This window comes from Bufo gargarizans, chromosome 3 (genome assembly GCF_014858855.1).
Source record: "Bufo gargarizans isolate SCDJY-AF-19 chromosome 3, ASM1485885v1, whole genome shotgun sequence".
Classification (NCBI taxonomy): Eukaryota; Metazoa; Chordata; class Amphibia; order Anura; family Bufonidae; genus Bufo; species Bufo gargarizans.
Genome location: NC_058082.1, coordinates 342317420 through 342321746, shown reverse-complemented (window position 1 = coordinate 342321746; position 4327 = coordinate 342317420).

Genomic DNA, 4327 nt, shown 5'->3' with positions numbered 1-4327 from the left:
TCACAGAAGGACTTGTAGGACTTGTTTCTTCACTAAAAAACATTCTCCCGAACAGACCCGTTATAGTCGATGGGATCTGCTCGGCCGAATCCATCACTTTTGTTGTATTTTTGTGGTTCTGCTCCTATAACGGAGCAGAAAACGACGGAAATAAAAGCGCTGACGTGAACGTGCACTAAATGGGCTCCAATATGTCCTCCATGAGATCAAGAAGGACCTTTGGGAGACATCAAGTGACTTCATTCTGCTCTTGTCTAATTTATATCATTTATGTTTCTATGGGGTTTTTTTTTCAAATTCTTTTTTTTGTAAATCTAAAAATCGAACAATTATTACACAAATCCACTCCGATGTTCCTCGCTGTCAATCCGCATAGCCGATGTCACATACATTTTTAAATTTAAAATTTTTTTTTTTTTTCGCAGTGCCTTCAATTCCCTAAAATACATTAAGGGTGAAATGCTTTAACAGTCTCTTGTGAATGAAGATGCAGCCAAGCTTTTCTTCAACAGCTGTCATACAGTTCTTATTTTCCTCCTCTTTTCTAGACATATTGCAATTAACATCCCACTCACTTTTTTTTTTTTTGTCTGAAAATCTCTACAGTACTGCCGTCATGCCGCCTGCTAGAGAAATAATAGAGGGAATTAATGCTGGCTTTTAACTCCCGGGAAGTGGATGGAAGCCTATAGGACTGGCTTTCACTGAGCTGCGAGAAAATTGGCTGCGGCAAAGTGCCTCGGGTTGAGTCCCTCGCTGCGCGGTTGTGAACAGGACACGTTCCCGGCAGGTCCTCTGAGCCGGGGCTACTTAAAAACAGCACTTTCAGTCACTCGAGATGCATGAAGTCGCGAGCAGTGCTGTAACCCGCTGTAGCCCTCAATACGCAGCTGTCAATTGTGCTTGGCATGAATGTGATTTATAATACGCAGACGGGGTTGCTTATCACACAGCGACGTGATGGAGGGGGAAAACATGGTCCTTATTTTGCTTGTTTTCTTCCTTCTGACATGACATTCTCTGGTGCAGAGGGTCGGGATGACGGAAAAATAAAAACCGAATTTAGGCTACATTCACACGACCGTAGTGTTTTGCGGACCGCACATGGCCGCCACTATCATAGAAAAATGCCTATTCTTGCAGACAAGAATAGGACATGCTCTATCTTTTGTGAACGGAACTACGGATGCGGAAAGCACACGGTGTGCTGTCAGCATCTTTTGCGGCCCCATTGAAATCAATAGGTCCGCACCTGTTCAGAAAAATTGCGGAACGGATGGGGACTCATTCAAACGGTCGTGGGAATGGGCCCTTAAAGGGGTTGTCCCACGAAAAATATTCTACATTTTTCAAACCAGCACTTAGATCTGAATATTTTTGTAATTGCATGTAATTAAAAATGTATTATAGCTACTGAGTTATTCAATGAAATCTATCTGTATGGCGCCACCTGCTGTTGGCTCTTTTTTTAAATTACTCTGTCCTGGTCACCGAGATGGACACACATGCTCAGTTCCATCCTTCAACTGCCACCAGCTGCAGTAAAATGGACACACCCCCTGAGGAAGGACATGACCTCTGAGCTGTGACTGGGAGAGAGCTGCACCAGAAAGGACACGTCCCAAGCTTCCAGCTTGAAATCAATCCAGCTGAAAAATTGGAGCAATGAATGGGGGCATCTCTGGATCCATTGTGAGGTAAAGGGCTGGTTCTAACTTTGTTAGAAAGAAATTGTCATGCACTATATGAGGTCTGTAATTTTTTACATTATTCATGAGAGAACCCCTTTAACTCCTTCCTGCACCCCGACATCACAGAACGTCAACGCACCTTGACTAGCTAAAGGTCTGTTCTGATTGTCTATTCAGTGCCTGTGCCAACATGCGCCAAATGTTTCCATAGGTTACTTTTCACATGACAGATGCCAAAAGAGTGTCTTTTTGCTCTCTGTAGGACAGATATTTATCAGCATCTCTTAAAAAACCTATATAGTGCATTTTATGCTTATCAAATGGGAGCCTATGGGCGGTGTATGCCGCTATATACTTATAAAGTATTATACAGTGAGGAACAGAAGTATTTGAACACCCTGCGATTTTGCAAGTTCTCCACCTTAGAAATCATGGAGGGGTCTGAAATTCACATTGTAGGTGCATTCCTACTTTGAGAGACAGAATTTTTTTAAAAAAATTCAGGATATCACATTGTATGATTTTTAAAGAATGTATTTGTCTTGCACTGCTGAACATAGGTACTTGAACACCTGAGAAAATCAGTGTTAATATTTGGTACAGAAGCCTTTGTTTGCGATTACAGAGGTCAACCGTTTCCTGAGTTCTTGACCAGGTTTGCACACACTGCAGCAGGGATTTTGGCCGACTCCTCCACACAGATCTCCTCTAGATCTGTCAGGTTTGGGGCTGTCGCTGAGCAACACGGAGTTTCAGCTCCCTCCAAAGATGTTCTATTGGATTTAGGTCTGGAGACTGGCTAGGCCACTCCAAAACCTTGATATGCTTCTTACGGAGCCACTCTTTGGTTATCCTGGCTGTGTGCTTCAGGTCGTCATCTTGGAAGACCCAGCCATGACCCATATTCAATCCTATTGCTGAGGGAAGGAGGTTGTTGCTCAAAATCTCACAATAAATGGCCCCATTAATCCTTTCCTTAATACGGGTCAAGCGTCCTGTTCCCTTCGCAGAAAAGCACCCCCAAAGTATGATGTTACCACCCCCATGCTTCACAGTAGGGATGGTGTTCTTAGGATGCAACTCATCCTTCTTTTTCCTCCAAACACGACGAGTGAAGTTTAGACCAAAAAGTTCTACTTTGGTCTCATCTGACCACATGACTTTCTCCCATGCCTCCTCTGGATCATCCAGATGGTCATTGGCAAACTTCAGACAGGCCTGGACATGTGATGACTTGAGCAGGGGAACCTTCCGTGCAATGCATGATTTGAAACCATGACGGCGTAGTGTTCTACCGACAGTGACCTTTGAAACTGTGGTCCCAGCTCTCTTCATGTCATTGCCCAGCTCCTCCCTTGTAGTTCTGGGCTGATTCCTCACCTTTCTTATCATCAGTGATACCCCACGAGGTAAGTTCTTGCATGGAGCCCTAGCCCGAGGGAGACTGACAGTCGTCTTTAGCCTCTTCAATTTTCTAACTATTGCTCCAACAGTTGATCTATTTTCACAAAGCTGCTTGGCAATTGCCCCATAGCCCTTTCCAGCCTTGTGGAGGTCCACAATTTTGACAGCTCTTTAGTCTTGCCCATGGTAGAATTTGGCGTCTGACTGACTGTGGGGTGGACAGGTGTCTTTGAAGAGCTCAGACAGGTGCTACTAAGTTAGATTAATGAGTGGATTAGAGGTGGACTTTTTAAAGGCACAGTAACAGGTCTTTGAGAGCCAGAATTCTTGCTGTTTCTCAGGTGTTCAAATACTTATGTTAAGCAGTGCAAGACAAATACATTCTTTAAAAATCCTACAATGTGAATTTTTTTATTTTTTTATTCTGTCTCTCAGAGTGGGAATGCACCTACAATGTGAATTTCAGACCCCGCCATGATTTCTAAGTAGGAGAACTTGCAAAATCGCAGGGTGTTCAAATACTTCTGTTCCTCACTGTATGTTGAAGGTATATGTTAGGAAATCCTCCCGAGGTACGCCTACAATGCAAACATACCCTTAGGCCTCCTGCACACGAACGTGTGCTGCCCGTTGCCATATAGCGGACCGCATTTGCGGTTCCACAATACATGAGCGCTGTTCTGTGGGCTTTCTGCATCACAGATGCGGACCCATTCACTTCAATGGGTACGCAAATCCGGAGATGCGGAATGGTGCAGAACGGAAGCACAGAACGGAACCCTACGGAAGCACTACGGAGTGCTTCCGTGGGGTTTCGTCCCGTACTTCCGTTCCGCAAAAAGATAGAACATGTCCTATCTTTTTACAGAACGGGCGGATCGTGGACCCATTGAAGTGAATGGGTCCGCGATCCGCTGCGGCTGCCCCACAGTAGGATCTCTAGGCTCATGAATTTGGTGTATTCATTGGTGTATTAATTATGCACTTTTATTTTCGTTTGCTTCCTACTTTTTTTTCTTTCCTTGCCTGCTTCTTTGTAGCTTTTTTGGGCAGTGTTTGTCCACTAAAATTTTCTTCATTGTGTTTTTCACCTATAGAGAAGGTTTGGCAAACCCCTTGAAAAAAAATGAAAAAAAAAAAATGCTCCAGAAGAGCTCCAACATGCGGATTTTTTTAAAAGGAGCAAAAAAGCCAGAAAAAGTGTGTCCTGCATTTTATATTTCCTATTGACC